This window comes from Mirounga leonina, unplaced genomic scaffold (assembly GCF_011800145.1).
Source record: "Mirounga leonina isolate KUSES-001 unplaced genomic scaffold, KU_Mleo_1.0 Mir_93, whole genome shotgun sequence".
NCBI classification, from domain to species: Eukaryota; Metazoa; Chordata; class Mammalia; order Carnivora; family Phocidae; genus Mirounga; species Mirounga leonina.
In genome coordinates, this window is record NW_023270854.1 from 44331406 (window position 1) to 44348036 (window position 16631).

Here is a 16631-nt window from a genome sequence, read left to right on the forward strand (position 1 = left end):
ACCAGCCTCATAAAATGAGCTTTACTATTACCACAGGCATTCTCACAATTGGCCAAATCCCCAAGACCCCTATGAAGAGTGAAGTGCCCTAGGCAGAAAAGGATTGAATTTACTCAACATCATAAAAATACACAATGACCTTTCTCATTTTCCAGCAACAGTCATGCTGAGCAGGGCTTCTTTGGACATGACCTTCTCTCACCTCACCATGTCTACTTCCCAGCATCCACATGCATTGGCCTCCACACTAACCCCACTTGGCCTTGTCTTCCATCCCTGGCCTCAACCTCTGATGTCAACCTGGACCTGCTCCAGCCCTGTCAAAGCCAGTGTCTTCTCTTGGATTCTGAAGAACCAGGTGAACCCAGAATTTGTTTACAGATATTAGGAATATGGACTCATTGACTAATATAGGCCGATTAAAAGCTTATATTCACCTTGACCTGTGAGATGTGTGAAAAATCTCTTTATAGACTGTGCTCTGCTTCATAGACTATGACCTTGGGAAAAGTACTTAACTGCTCTCAAACTGTTTATTTCTCTGTTAAAAATTTTTTTAAATATGGGGGTGCCTGAAAAAAAAATAATAAATAAATATGGGGGTGCCTGGGTGGCTCAGTTGGTTGAGCGACTGCCTTCGGCTCAGGTCATGATCCTGGAGTCCCTGGATCGAGTCCCGCATCGGGCTCCCTGCTCAGCGGGGAGTCTGCTTCTCCCTCTGACCCTCTCCTCTCTCATGTGCTCTCTCTCATTCTCTCTCTCTCAAATAAATAAATAAAATCTTTAAAAAAAAAATTTTTTTTAATATGGAAATGTAACTTTATTCTATCATCTCACTCAATACTCACTAAAATCCTGTGCGAAGAGTGATATTACCCTCACAGGAATTGAGGAACTGACACTCCCCAGCCAGGAAATAGTGGACTTGGGATTCCAATTCTGAGTTTGTCTGATTCTAAAGCCTATCCTATTCTTTTTTGGGGTACCTGGCTGGCTCAGTCAGTGGAGTATGTGACTCTCGATCTCAGGGTTGTGAGTTCAAGCCCCATGTTGGCTATAGAGATTACTTAAAAATAAAATCTTAAAAAAAAAAAAGCATACTACTTAACGCATACTACTCTTTTTCTATAGACCTCCATCATAACCTGGGGGGAATATTTATTTATTTATTTATTTATTTATTTATAAAGATTTTATTTCTTTATTTGAGAGAGAGAGAATGAGAGAGAGCGAGTACATGAGAGGGGGGAGGGTCAGAGGGAGAAGCAGACTCCCTGCCGAGCAGGGAGCCTGATATGGGACTCGATCCTGTGACTCCAGGATCATGACCTGAGCCGAAGGCAATCGCTTAACCAACTGAGCCACCCAGGCGCCCAAGGGGGGGAACTTTTAGAATACTAGGCAATGATGTGCACGATGGCTGAGAAAGGAAAGAGATTGACAGCAGAGGTATCAGTGAAGGCTGAACCAACTTCATAGGCGGTGAGAGACAGAGGAATAAGAAAGTGGGAGGGACCAAACTAAAGAGATTTTAGAGCCTACATGATCCAAGAGGTGATGGAAGAGGTGAGTGCAAAATAATTTAGGAAAGAGAGCCACTTTGAGCATAGGGACACTAAATGAAAATGTCTGGGAGGAATTCAGGGACGTGGGATTTTAGATTGAAAAGAGATGAAGAACAGAGAATCAAGATGTGACAAGCAGCCACATTAATAAACCTGAAGTCATCAAGGCAGTGGGCTTCCCCCATACAGAGAGGAAAGCTGTGACATGAGGACAGGCTTGGATGGAGGGGTGGGCAGGAAAGACGAGCAGTCAGAGGGCATGGGGAAGAGGCACCACAGGGTAACCCTGGGCAGAGAACACTGTCCCAGCAGGAGTGCTCAGATTCCTGTACAGAAAGCAGAGGAGAGGTCACGGTAATAGCAGGAAAGCTTTCATTTTTAAGAGTGTAATCTCAACAGAGTGGTGAGGGTGGAGGTCACACTACAGATGGCTAAAGAAAGACTCCGGGCAAAGAGAGAAGACAGAAGTCATAGACCATATGTTTAAGATATTTAGAAGGGAAAAGATAAAAAAGGGAACAGCAAGGACCAAGTAAAGATATTTTTCTTTCCCTTCAATGTCAAATACTCGAGTGTGTCTGACCAAAGAAGGGAAAGATCTAGTGAAGATGGAGACTGAGGATGGAAAAAGATCACTGAAAAAACGGATTTCTAGAGCAGGTAAGAAGTGATTCAGTTGTTAATTCAACAGCATTTACAGTGAGCCACTATATGCAAAAGAGCGTGCTCAGCACAGTAAGAAATAGGAGAATTAAACAAAAACCAGTGCCTTCTCCAAGTAGCTTTCACCTTTGTAGGAGAATCGAGTTATGCAAATAGTAACGTTGCACAGCACTGTAAGCCCTGTGTTCATGTGAACAATAAAGCGCTATTGGAGTTAGAGAGGAATTTGGGGATTAAGGGGGAAGGAACATCTAAAAAAAAATCACAGGGCGCCTGGGTGGCTCAGTCGTTAAACGTCTGCCTTCGGCTCAGGTCATGATCCTGGAGTCCCAGGATCGAGCCCCGCATCAGGCTCCCTGCTCAGCGGGGAGTCTGCTTCTCCCTCTACCCTTCCCCCTTGCTTGTGATCTCTCTCTCTCTCTCTCTCTCTCTCTCAAATAAATAAATAAAATCTTTAAAAAATATATCACAGGAGAGAAAGTACTAAACTCAGCCAAGATTAGCAACCCTATGATTGGCAAAAATGCAGTGGAGAGTGTGGAAAAGTAGGAATTCCAGCTGCAAGGATAGAGGAGTTGGCCTTCAAAGGAAGGGACGGTTCTGCAAGTGGTACTTAGGGGAAGAATAAATAGGATAAAGAGGTATTGTACAGCAGAGAGAAGAGAGTATGAGAGAACTCCTACCTGATGGTCTCACTGTACTATGTAATACAGACAAGCAAAGGAGCCTCTGAAAGCAGAGGGTCACTGTTCAAGGTCAAGAGGAAAATGTGAATCTGAAAGAAATGGAGACAGAAACTGCAAAGCAGCCAGATGGGCTTGCTCTACTGATGTTAGAATCTTTCAAAATTTTGTCTAACAAAAATTAGCACTCTGGAAATAGGGATTGGAATAGTAACTGTTGGGAGGACTTTTCTATCTGGAAGCATGATAAAAAAAATACCCTGGCCTGTCCTCCTATGGGAGGGGGAAAAAATTAAAAATTGTATTTAATTCTGTTATAATTTATTATAATGCATATAATATTTTTTAAAAATTATATATACACATATACACACATATGTATATATATACATGCACACACGTACATAAAAAGCGTTGCTGAATTTTTTTTTCAAGTGTTTAAAACGTGTTTATTCCTGGGCTATTATATTTCAATGACTTGTTTAATTATAGTTACATGAGTACAATTAATTGTATTGACAAGAGTTTCATTCAATACCAGGCAGAGAAAGTTCCACAACATTGTTTTTCAAAGATGTTTTAAATTATTCCTGGGCCTTTATTATTCCTATATAAATTTTATTTTTACTTATGTATGTATTTACTTAATTTCCATATAAATTTTAGAATCAGCTTGCCAAGTTTTACAAAAACAAACAAATCAAATGAGATCACTTGGCATTATACTGCATCTTTACATATATTAAGAGTATTATTAAGAGTTTTAAAATTGTTTACCCAATCTGTGAACACGGAATTATCTCTCTAATTAAAGTCTATTCAATATCTCTCATAGTTTTTCAAGTTTCTGTCCACCTGTCTTACATATATTTCTAAATGTTTACCCTACTGTATTGTTAGGTATGTCTGCATAGTTACTTCTTAGAAAGGACCGAGAAACACCTTTTGGCTAGTTATTATTTACACCTCTGTAGTTTTCCAACTCACTGGTTTCTATTTTTATCTTCATTAAACTATTTTTTCTGCTTTGCTTAGTCTTTTTCTCTTTTTTAAGATTTTATTTGAGAGAGAGGGAGCACAAGTGGGGGAAGCGGCAGGCAGAGGGAGAAGCAGACTCCCCACTGACCAGGGAGCCCCATGCGGGACTCATCCCAGGACCCTGAGATCATGACCTGAGCCGAAGGCAGACGCTTAACCAACTGAGCCACCCAGGCACCCTGCTTAGTCTTTTTTATTTATTTGTTTGTTTGTTTGTTTATTTGTTTATTTATTATTTAAAAGATTTTATTTATTTATTTGACAGAGAAAGAGCACAAGTAGGCAGAGTGGCAGGCAGAGGGAGAGGGAGAATCAGGCTCTCTGCTGAGCAGGGAGCCTGATGTGGGGCTAGATCCCAGGACCCCAGGATCATGACCTGAGCCGAAGGCAGCCGCTTAACCGACTGAGCCACCCAGGCGCCCCTGCTTAGTCTTTTTTAAACTTTGTTTTTAAAATAAGTATGTCAGAATAGAAATTTCCCTGTAAGCAGTGCTCTACCTGAAGCCCGGAGGTTCTGATACCAAGCTTTCCATTGTTACAGTTTTCTGGATATACTGCAATTTCAGATCTCATGCCAACAGGTTCTTAACTCCCAGAAGGAGGTTTCAATTTCCCTATACTGTTTGCAATTTCTAGTTTTGTTGAACTTTGGTTTTTCTATTGTTTTGAAATTTAATGATGTTTCCTTTTTACCTAAAGTTCTTTCATATTTTGTGACTCTTCCACTGGCAATTAAAGGGCTTATTCTTTGCTTTTAGAGTCTGAAAAACGTTTATAATTATATCTTAGTTTCTTGTAAAATGTATTATTTCTATGTTCCACAGCCCCAGCTGTTTTCCAGTGGATCTGAGGATCTCCTGGTTAGAAATTCTTTCTCTAACAAGCATGGATCTTCTGCTTCTCCAACCTTAAGATCACTTCTGGTTTTGTATAGCAATACCCTGTAAATGGGAAATAATTTAAGACTTGGGCCCATGGAGACGAAGTGGCTGTAGATCTCCAGCATCACATCTCTGTACAGAGTCCGCTGAGTGGGGCCTATTTTCTGCCATTCTTCCTGGGTGAACTCCACAGTCACATCCTTGAATGACACGGATGCCTGAGATGTGTTCATTTTCTGCACCTCTTGGGAGATTGTAAGGCTCAGCTGGTCTTTGCGGCTCCTCCACTCGGGCTCCACCGCAGACCCGCTTCTCTCGCTTTCCAGCACATTAGCTGTCAACGTTAGGAACGCATTCCCCTCCCGCTGCGGGGAAGGGTTTTCCCAGGTTGAGCTGCCAGCAGGGTCGGGCTCACGGTCCCCGCACAGCCTGCCCAGCAAAGAACACCTGCTTCTGACCAGGCTCAGCCCCACCTGCCCACGCTGATCACAGGGCCTGGCGCGCGTGCCAGGCTCGGGAAGTACCCCCAGCTGCTCCCAGGTATTACTCAGCACCCCTGCACAAGCCCAGCCCTCCACGCTGGCTCCCCACACGTGTTGAGCCCCGCCACTCAGCGCTCTCACCCCACGTGTGCACCTCCTCCTGGGACAGAGATCAGAGAGGAAGAGAGCAAAGCATTGCTGAATTTGACCAGAAAAATGGCAAGAGATTGAAAACTAAGTGAAAGTAAAAAACCAGAGATAAGCAAAAAATCAGAGGAAAGTAAAAAATCAGAGAAAAGACAGTTTACACATTGATAACATTCAACAGTGAATTTGGATTTTATCTTCACAGCCTTGTTGGGTGAAGGAAACAGAGCCCAATCAAGGTGGGGAGTCTAACAGAAGAGTCCTCTACCTAAAGCTAGAACCCCAATGGGTTATACCTTCCATGTAAGAGTGAACTGAGAAATAGACCTGCCTACTCCCTCCTCCAAGGGGGGTGGGGGGTAGGGTGCAAAGAATTTGCCTCCTTGAGCCTTGTACTGAGGAGAAAGGAAAGTTCAAACTGTCTAGTTAAATGTCCAGAACTGAAGGTACCCCCAGATGCCTGGAAGAGGCAAATATAAATCTTCCCAAGAGAAACTCAACAACCAAGCCTCAAATAATTTCCACAGATATAAGCTCACAGTGAAGAAATCATAAACAAAATCACAAGGAAATGATGCACGAGTAAGTAAAAGCAGGAGCAAAAAAAACACAGAAGAATTAGACTCATAGAATTATCAGATACAAAATATAAAATAAATGCTTAATATATTTTAAAAGATAATATAAGGAATTTTAAATAGGAGTAAGAGAACATACATGACCATATTTTTTAGAAGAACCAAATAAAACTTCATGAAATTAAATGATAAGATGTGAAACTCAGTAGTTGAGTTTAATAGCAGATTAAAGATACAATTGAAGAGAGAATTAGTGAACTAGAAGATAGTTCTTTAAAAAAAATTTTTTTTTTCTTACTTACTTATTTGAGAGAGAGAAGGAGAATCTGAAGCAGACTCCATGCTGAGTGCAGAGCACGACTCGGGGCTTGATCCCATGACTGGGGGATCATGACCTGAGCCGAAACCAAGAGTCAGATGCTCAACCTATTGAGCCATCCAGGCCCCCTAGAAGATGGTTCTGAAGAAATTAGATATAATGTATCACAGAGAGTCGAAGAGATAGGAAATATGGAGGAATGTTTAAATGATATGAAAGAGAGCATGAGAAAGTTTAATATATTTCTAGTTGGCATTCCAGAAAGAGAAGAAAAAAAAAAATCGTATTTCAAGAGATGAAAAATTCCCAGAACTGATAGAAGACACCAATTCATAGATTCAGGAAGCCAAAATAATCCCAACCAGTATAAATAAAAAATAAAAGCATCAACATCATCATCATCATTGTTGTCATCATCACCCAGATACATCACAATGAAACTTTATATCCCCCCCCAAAAAAGCTGGGGGGATGATCTTAAAAGCAGCAAAAGAAAAAAGACAAATTCCCTAAAGGAACAATATTTAGACTAGTTAGACTGGTAGCTGACAGCAACCCAGGAGACTGGAATGATATCTTTAACATCCTGAGAGAAAATAATCATCTACCTAATAATGTATATCCACTGAAAAATGTTTCCAGGTTGAGAGTAAACGGAGACATTTTCAGATAAAGAAAAACTAAGTGACTTTCCCTCAAAAGACTCACATGCACAGACACAATTCTAAAGATAATACTTTAGGTTGAAGGAAAGTGATTTCATATGGACGATCTAAGTTGCAACAAGGAATGGTGAGCAAAAAGAATGATAATTATGTGAGTAAATCTAAACAAATATTGATGGCAGGAGATAATAATAATGCCTTATAGGGTTAAAAATTAGAACCAAAATACAAGACACCAGTAGTCTATAATCTGAGATAAGAGGAGGTTCGTTGGTAGGAATTAAAGTGTCCCAAAGGTCATATGTTGTTCAAAAAGAGGGGGGAAAAATGCTGATTAACTTCAGACTTGATGAGTTAGAATTTCTAGAATAGTAATAAAAATGGGAAAGAAGTGCTTAATTTCCAAGCTAGTAAAGGACAAATGAGATAAGAAAATAGTGTTTATTCTAAAATAAGAAAGAAATGGGTGAACCTCTTTGGATATAATTCAAACAAACCAACAGTAAAAATGAATTTTTTGCATGTAAGACAATTAGGAAAATTTGAACGCTCACTGGATATTTAATGATATGAAACATTTACTTTTTTTTTTTTAAGATTTTATTTATTTGACAGAGAGAGACACAGCGAGAGAGGGAACACAAGCAGGGGGAGTGGGAGAGGAAGAAGCAGGCTTCCCACCAAGCAGGGAGCCCAATGCGGGGCTCGATCCCAGGACCCTGGGATCATGACCTGAGCCAAAGGCAGACGCTTAACCGACTGAGCCACCCAGGCACCCCAACATTTACTATTTTTTAAAGATGTAATCATGGTAATGTGGATTTGTTTTGTAAAAGACCTCTTAAATATTATAGATACACATTGAAGAATTTGTGAGTGAAATTATATGATGGCCTCGTTTTGCATAAAAACAATCCAGTGTTGGGTTGTGGGAGGGTACAGAGGGCAGATAAATTTTTTTGATCTTTGGTGAAGCTGAGAGATGATTTCTTTACTCTTATATGTGTTTAAAATTTTCTGTGATGAAAAGTTAAAATAAGAAAATAAAAAAATAAAAGGCAAGAAAGGAAAGAAAAAGAAACAGAGAAGCTAAGACAAATGGAAAGCTTTGAATAAAATATATCAGTAATTACAACCAATATAAATTGAGAATGTTTCAGTCTAAAAAGTCCATCTAGGGGCACCTGGGTGGCTCAGTCAGTTAAGCATCTGCCTTCGGCTGAGGTCATGATCCCAGGGTCCCTAGTCTGGCTCCTGGCTCAGCGGGGAGTCAGCTACTCCCTCTCCTTCTGCCTCTCTCCCCTGCTGGTGCTCTCTTTCTCTCTGTCTCAAATAAATAAATAAAAAATCTTTAAAAAAATAAGTAAAAAATCCATCTATATGCTACTTATAGGTAACAAGTTTAAAACATAGGAACATAAAAGGTTGAAAGTAAAAAGAACTGAAAATGATATTCCAGGCAGATGCTAGTTAAAGAAGCTGATGTCCCTAAATTAAGAGCAGACAAAATAGACTGTAAGGCAAGAAGCACTACTAGAAATAAACACAACTATTATACAATAGTTAAAGTTTGAGTTCACTGGGAAAATATATTAGTTTTAACATGTGTAACAATAATAATAGCTTCTAAATATATAGAGCAAAAATATACACAATCACAAAGGTAAATAAATAAATATACTCTTATGGTGGGAGAATTTATCCTATCTGTCCCAGTAAATGAAATATCAAGAAGACCAAAATACAAAAAAGTATGAATATAGATTTAACAGCATAGATTAATCTAATATATATTTACAGAAAACTGTACCCAACAACTATAGAACATAAATTGTTTTTAGCAACAACACACTGAGCCAAAAAAAGTCCCAACCGATTTTGAAGTATCAGTATTTGACAGATTATATTATCTGACTACACTACAGTTAAATAAGAAATCAATTAACAAAAGGATAATTTCCCAATGATTGGAAGTTTTAAAATATGCTAATAACCATAAGGGCCAAGAAGCTAACGCATATAACTTATAATAGAAATAATGAGCTTAGCATACAACACAAGGTAGAAAAAAACAGAATAAGCCCAAAGAAAGATAAAAGAAAGAGAAGATATTAATGAAATAGAGGACAAAAATAAAATAGAACCAACACAGCCAAAAGTTACTTCTTTGGCAAAATCAATAAAATTGATAAATTTCTGGCAAGATCAATTAAGAAAAAGAGAACACACAAATAACAATATCTGAAATGAAAAATGAGACATAATTACAGATGCTATTGACATTACAAAGATGTAAGGGCTTATTATAAGCAAACTTTTGCCAATAAATTTGAAAATTGAGATGAAATGTAGATAAATATAATTTTCCATTATTGTCTCAAGAAAAATAGAAAATTAAAATAGTCCTTACCATTAAATAAACTGAAACAATAGTTTAAAATCATTCTACCATGGAAATACAAGGCTCAGTGATTTTACCAGCAAGTGCTACCAACATTCAAGAAGTAAAACTAGACAGGGCGCCTGGGTGGCTCAGTCGTTAAGCGTCTGCCTTTGGCTCAGGTCATGATCCCAGGGTCCTGGGATCGAGCCCCCCATTGGGCTCCCTGCTCCGCGGGAAGCCTGTGTCTCCCTCTCCCACTCCCCCTGCTTGTGTTCCCTCTCTCGCTGTGTCTCTCTCTGTCAAGTAAATAAATAAAAAATCCTTAAAAAAAAAAAAGAAATAAAACTAGATTTAAATTATTTTAAAATGGAGAAAAGTAGGTAAGACACAGCAACTTCTTTTAATGAGGCTAGCATATCTTTGGTGTCAAAACCAGATAAGGACAGAAAGGAAAATTTCAATCTCACTTAGGAAATATAGATATAAAAATCATAAACTAGTAGCTAACAGATGGCAGATGAAAACTGATGGCACATTCTTTGCTACTCCTCCCACTGAGAGGTAGAGTCTAATTGCTTCCCCCTTGAATCTAGGTTGGTTCTAGAAAAGTGCTTCTTAGAATAGAATAGATTGTGGTGAAAGGGTCATTGCATGACTCCCTAGGGTAATGAGAAAAGCTTGTAGTTTCCTCCATAAACTCTGAGAGTACTCTACCAGCCCTGAGCTGCTCAGAACTAAGACTACCCTGAGAATGCTAGCTGGGGAGGCAACAAGAAGGCACTGCACTAGACAATCTTAGGAGAATCCAGTTTTTCAGCCATCTCTACCAAGGTGCCAGACATATGTATGAGGCTGTCTTGGATCCTCAAGACCAGCTCATCGGCCAGCTTAATTCCACCAAATGACCTCAAGGAGTCCCTATAGAGCAGGAAAAGCCCTGAGCTGAGTTCTGTCCAGATTTCTGATTTGCAGAATTATAGATAAATAAAATAGATGTTGTTTTAATCAAGTTGGGAGGTAGTTGGTTATACAATAAGAGATAGGGGGCATCTGGCTGACACAGTAGGTCGAGTGTCAGACTCTTGGCTTCGGCTCAGGTCATCTCAAGGTGGTGAGATCAAACCCCCCATCAGGCTTTGCGCTGAGTGTAGAGTCGGCTTGAGACTCTCCCTCCCTTTCCTTCTGCCCACCTCCCTCCCCTGCCAGGGGTGCCCAGGTGCTCTCTCTCCTCTTCTCTCTCAAATAAATAAATAAATAAATAATTTTAAAAAGAGAGATAACCAGAACACTAACAAACTTGAGCATTGTTTAAAATCATTATGACCTACTTGGTCATAAACATTAGAAAATCAATTCATGCAATTTACTCCATTAACAGATTAATGGAGAAAAGTTATGTTATCCTCTCAATTAAAGCAGAAAAAAGTAGCTGTTAAAATACCACATCCATTCATGATTTAAAAACAAAACAAAACAGGGGTGCCTGGGTGGCTCAGTGGTTGGTCTGACTTCAGCTCAGGTCATGGTCTCGGGATCCTGGGATTAAGCCCGAAGTCTGGCTCCCCACTCAGTGGGGAGTCTGCTTCTCCCTCTCCCTTGGCCCGCCCCCCTGCCCCCGCTCATGCTCTCTCTGTCTCTCTCTCAAATAAATAAATAAGTAAAATCTTTTAAAAAGAAATAAATAGGGGCAACTGGGTAGCACAGTCAGTTAAGCATCTGACTCTTGGTTTCGGCTCAGGTCGCAATCTCAGGGTCATGAGATCAAGCCCCACATCAGCCTCCCAGGTCAGCACAGAGTCTGCTTAGGTTTCTCTCTCCCCCTTCCCCTCCCCACTGCTCACTCTCTCTCTCTAAAATCAATAAAATAAAATTTTAAAAAATGAGTAAATAAATAAAAAAAAACAACTCATAACAACCTAAGGATATAAAGGAATTTCTTCAGCCTACACACCATTCTAAAGACATCATCATTAATGGTGAAACATATATGTATTCCCTTTAATATCAGGTGTAAGGTGAATGCATCCACTTTCACTATTCCAATCCATTTTGGACTTGAGATTCAAGCCAACAGTGGAGGGAAAACAAAAAAAAAAAAAGAAGAAAAAGTGCAAAGATTGCAAAGGAAAAAATAAAGCTGCTGCTATTTGCACATGATACAACGGTTTTCAAAAAACCTATAGAAAGTAGTATTAGTATTGATGGGATTTTAGTAAGGTGCTGGATATAAAATAAAGCTCAGTCGCATTTTCATCTGTCCAAAACAAATGCTGGAAAATTTGTTTCAAAAATACAATTAAAAATATAATTTAAAGTAGTGTCAAAAATTTTTAATCAGTAAAGATACCAATTTTTCCCCAAATTCATCTACAGATTCCATTCAATTCCAGTAAAAATGCTGACAGAGTTTTTGTGGAACTTAACAAGCTGGTTCTAAAATTTATATGGAAGTGCAAAGGGACAAGAGCCGCTTAGTAGCCAAGACACTTTTTTTTTTTTTTACTTAACCGACTGAGCCACCCAGGCGCCCCACAATCACACAATTTCTAAAGGGAAAGATTTAAGAATTGAATTCTAAAAATTAACAACTTCTGTTCATCAAAACACACCATAGAGTGAAATAATAAGCCAAAAATGGGAGTATATATTTATAACATACATAATTGCTTAAAGATTGGTATCCAAAATATATAAAGAACACCTATAAATCCATTAAGAAAAATAGGCAAAATATTTGCAGATGTGTGGCACAATGGCTAATTTGCATATTAAAAGATACCCATCTTCATTAGCCAACAGGAGAATTCAAAATCAAAACCACAGTTAGCAATCATGTCCTGCCCACCAGACTGGCAAACATTAAAAACAGTATCAAGTGTTGGTAAGGAAACAAACAGTACTCTACTCCATACACTCTGGGGCAGATTGGAAACTGACCTAGCCACTTTAGAAAATTGAAGATGTACATACCCTGGAACTCAGTAGTTTCACTTCTAGAGAAAGTCTTGAATAGGGAGACATTTCTAGGATGTACATAGTAGAGCAGAGAAATCTGTAACAGTAGACACCTGAAAACCAGGTAAATGTCCGTCAGAATCAAGAGCTCCACACAACGGGACTCAATGCGTGAGAGAAACTCAATGAATCAGAGCTGTAGCCACAACAATGCTTGCTGCTCAGGAACCTGATGTTGGCAGAAAGAAGCGAGTTGTAGAAGAACATTATTCCATCACGTAAAGTCCCGAAACATACAAACTGCATCTTCTCGTTAGAAATACCAGTATAGTGAAAATATACAGAAAAGCAAGGAAATGGTGAACACACAACCTGGGATGATTAATCACGTCTGAGAGGAGAGAGGAGGTGGGACACGAAGGGCACACAGGGGACCCCAGAGGTAAGAGCAATGATCTTGTATTTAAAGTAGGTGCTGGGCACGTATGTGTTTCCTGAATTATTAGTTTTTTTAGTCTACTCAATCTCGTTAAAAACGGTCAGTAAGGGTCACCCAGGATGGGTGATGGTTGTGGCCAGAAGAGCCTCTATAGGACAGCAATTCCTGCTTAGCCCAAGCCTTGAGTCTGATGGGCCTTGGGAAGAATGTGTAGCAATAATCTTTGTTCACCCCCTCAGGAATAAGAAAATGTGTTTTTTTGTTTTTTCTTTGTAAAACAGGTTTTCCAGCTGAGCTAGAGGCAGGCTCTGACCCTGGTGGACTGAGGATTATGATTGTGTGAAGGTGTGTGTGCCAGGGGAGGGGTTGGAGAAGGATGAGGGGAGGTGAGAAAAGGGAACAGGGTATGGTGGGAGGGTTTAGGGCCCCAAAGACAAGGAAGGCACCAAGTGAGAGAGGTTAATGGGAACGCTCATCATAGCACCCAAAGAAAACGAGGATTAACACTGAAAACACCAATTCATACATATTGCGTCTACTCTCGGGGCTTGATGAAACCAGTTTGATTCTGGCCAATAGCCAAGGGGGAAAAAACCAGGGCCCGATTTCACAGTGCCCTTGAGGATGTGCCTTGTAAATGGGCACCTCGTAAGGAGTTATGTCAGCTCCTGCCAACTTCTTATCCTTGCACGGTTCTCGCATCAATTAAAAATGCCTCCGTCCTGTTTGGCCTGTCTTCCAGGGGACAGGGTGGAATCTGTTGGCCTCACCTAATACCGGCATTGCTCTGCCTTAGTTTTTCCTGAAGTAAAACTTGGCACTGACCTCCCAGCATGGCAGAAAGACAAGCCCATCCCTCCCAGGCCATTCATTCTTCGCCTCGGCTTGGGGCGGGAAGGTAGGTGATGCGTGAAGTGCCGCTGGGAAGGGGCCCCGTGGGGCTGGTCTGGCTTCTCCAGGCTCAGGGTTTGAATCAAAGGGCAGAGGCGGGGAGCCTCCGTGGCTCCAGTTGGGCTGTCTTCAGATCTCCAGCTGTTGGGTCTTTTTGGTTTTTATTACATTAGCCTTAAAAAAAAGTTTTTAATCAGCAAGAATCAGTGAAGCAGGCTTTATGGTGCAATAATTCTACATGTTTTGTTATAAATATCCCCAGGCAAAGTTAAGGTTATTTCATACCACTATCAAAGTAACACGCCCGCTTCGGTTGCAACAAGGAATCTGTGAGGGCTAGCAAGCAGGAAGCATACCATCTGCATTTTAAGAGGCTTTTGTTTTAATAAAATGGGCATATATTTACCCATAAAAGAGATTGACCAGCTTGGCAAATTCAGAACCCATGAGAAGTCAAGATACAGAGACAAGCCACATTATTTGCTGAATTAAAAAAAAAAAAAAATCACCCATCCACCCACTTCCCAATAACAGAACTCAGTTGTGGGTTTTGGCGATACTGATGTTTACAATAAACTCAGCGCTCAAAGGCTCCAGGTCCAGCACCAGAGGCCTCGGCTCTACAGAAGACGCCGAGGTCTGTTTTTTTATTAAGAGTTAAGATTTTTCCCCCTTCGACTCCCCTGAAAAAAAACATCAGATGAAAGTTTGAAATTGTTAAAGCCAGGATGAAAAGACACTCCCCTGGTTCTGTTTCATAGATTGCATTCGGTCTTGTTTATTTCAACCCTGAAGAGGTTTGGCAATGGACACCAGTGAGCTTGCAGAGGGGCCACACAGAGACAGCAAACGAACCCCCGCATTCTGTTCTCTCCTGCGCAGATTTACCGACTGGCCTCAGACAGATTTCCAAACTCCATACTCCCTGCCAGGGAAGATTTCACAATTCTCTTCCATCAAACTTCCCTAAAGCTGCAAGTCTTTTTTTTTAAGTTTTTATTTTAACTTCAGTTAGTTAGCATACAGTGTTATATTCGTTTTAGGGGGACACTAGACTGATTCAACACTTCCATACAATACCTGGTGCTCCTCACAAGTGCCCTCCTTCATCACCATCACTGATTTAATCCATTCCTCCACCCACCTCCTTTCTGGAAGCCATCAGTTTGTTCTCTATAGTTAAGAGTCTTTTTGGGGTGCCTGGGTGGCTCAGTGTGTTGGGCATCTGACTCTTGGTTTCAGCTCAGGTCATGATCTCAGGGTCATGAGATCGAGCCCCGTGTTGGGCTCTGTGCTCAGCATGCATGTTTGCTTGAGATTCTTTAAAGAAAAAAAAAAAGAAAGAAAAGAAAAAGAGCCTGTTTCCCTCTCTTTTTTTCCTTTTCCTCGTTTGTTTTGTTTCTTAAATTCCACATATGAGTGAAATCATATGGTATCTGTCCTTCTCTGACTGACTTATTTCCTTTAGCATTAATATTCTTTAGCTTCATCCATGTCATTGTAAATGGTAAGATTTCATTCTTTTTTATGACTCAGTAATATTCCATTCCACACACACACACACACACACTCACCACTCTTCTTTATCCACTCATCAATCGATGGACACTTGGGCTGTTATCCATAATTTAGCTATTGTGGATAATGTTGCTGTAAACATCAGGTTGCATGTATCCCTTTCAATTAGTGTATTTGTATTATTTGAGTAAATACCTAGTAGTACAATTGCTGGATTGTAGAGTAGTTTTATTTTTAACTTGTTGAGCAACCTCCATACAGTTTTCCAGAGTGGCTGCACCAGTCTGCATTCCCACCAACAGGGCGAGAGTTTTCCTCTCTCTCCACATCCTTGCCAACACCTGTTGTTTCTTGTGTTATTGATTTTAGCCATCTGACAGGTGTGAGGTGATAATCTCATTGTAGTTTTGATTTGCATTTCCCTGATGATAAGCATCTTTTCATGTGTCTGTTAGTCAACTATAGGTCTTCTTTGGAAAAATGTCTATTCATGTCTTCTGCCCATTTTTAAATTGGATTATTCATTTTTTGGGTGTTGAGTTTGATAAGTTCTTTATAGATTTTGGATACTAACTCTTTATTAGATACATCATTTGCAAATATCTTCTCTCGTTCCGTAGGTTGCCTTTTAGTTTTGTGGATTGTTTCCTTCACTGTGCAGAAGCTTTTTGATATAGTCCCCATAGTTTTTTTTGTTGTTATTTTTTAAAATATTTTATTTGTTTATTTGACAGAGAAAGACATAGCAAGAGTGGAACACAAGAGGGGGAGTGGGAGAGGGAGAGCAGACTCCCTGCCGAGCAGGGAGCCTCCTGATGCGGGGCTTGATCCCAGGACTCTGGGATCATGACCTGAGCCGAAGGCAGACGCTTAACGCCTGAGCCGCCCAGGCACCCCTTGTTATTAATTTTTTAAAGTAGGCTCCATACCCTGCCTGGGGCTTGAACTCAGGACCCTGAGATCAAGAGTTGTATGCTCTACTGACTGAGCCAGGAGGTGCCTCCCATAGTTTATTTTTGCTTTTGTTTCCCTTGCCTCAGGAGACATATCTAGAAAGAAATTGCTATGGCCAATATCAAAGAAGTTATTGCCTGTGTTCTCTAGGATTTTCATGGTTTCAGGTCTCACATTTAGATCTTTCATCCATCTTGAATTTATTTTTGTGCATGGTGTAAGAAAGTGGCCCATTTTCATTCTTTTGCATGTTGCTGTCCAATTTTCCCAACCCCATTTGTTGAAGAGACAGTCTGTTTCCTATTGGATATTCTTTACTCCTTCATCAAGAGTAATTGATCATATAGTTGTAGGTTCATTTCTGGGTTTTCTATTCTGTTCCATTGATCTATATGTCTGTTTCTGTGCCAGTACCATACTGTTTTTTGGGGGTTTTTTGGTGTTTTTTTTTTTTACTGTTTTGAGGACTA

The 16631-nt window shown here is 40.1% G+C and overlaps 1 long non-coding RNA gene across 1 annotated transcript in view; it reads left to right on the forward strand.

Annotated features, from left to right (window-relative positions):
* Positions 1-2158: 2158 nt before the first annotated feature.
* LOC118004671 overlaps positions 2159-16631 on the forward strand; it is a 29997-nt gene continuing 15524 nt past the window's right edge. The window contains exon 1 of the long non-coding RNA XR_004677666.1: positions 2159-2225. This is a non-coding gene — a long non-coding RNA (uncharacterized LOC118004671). The remainder of the gene's footprint in view (positions 2226-16631) is intronic.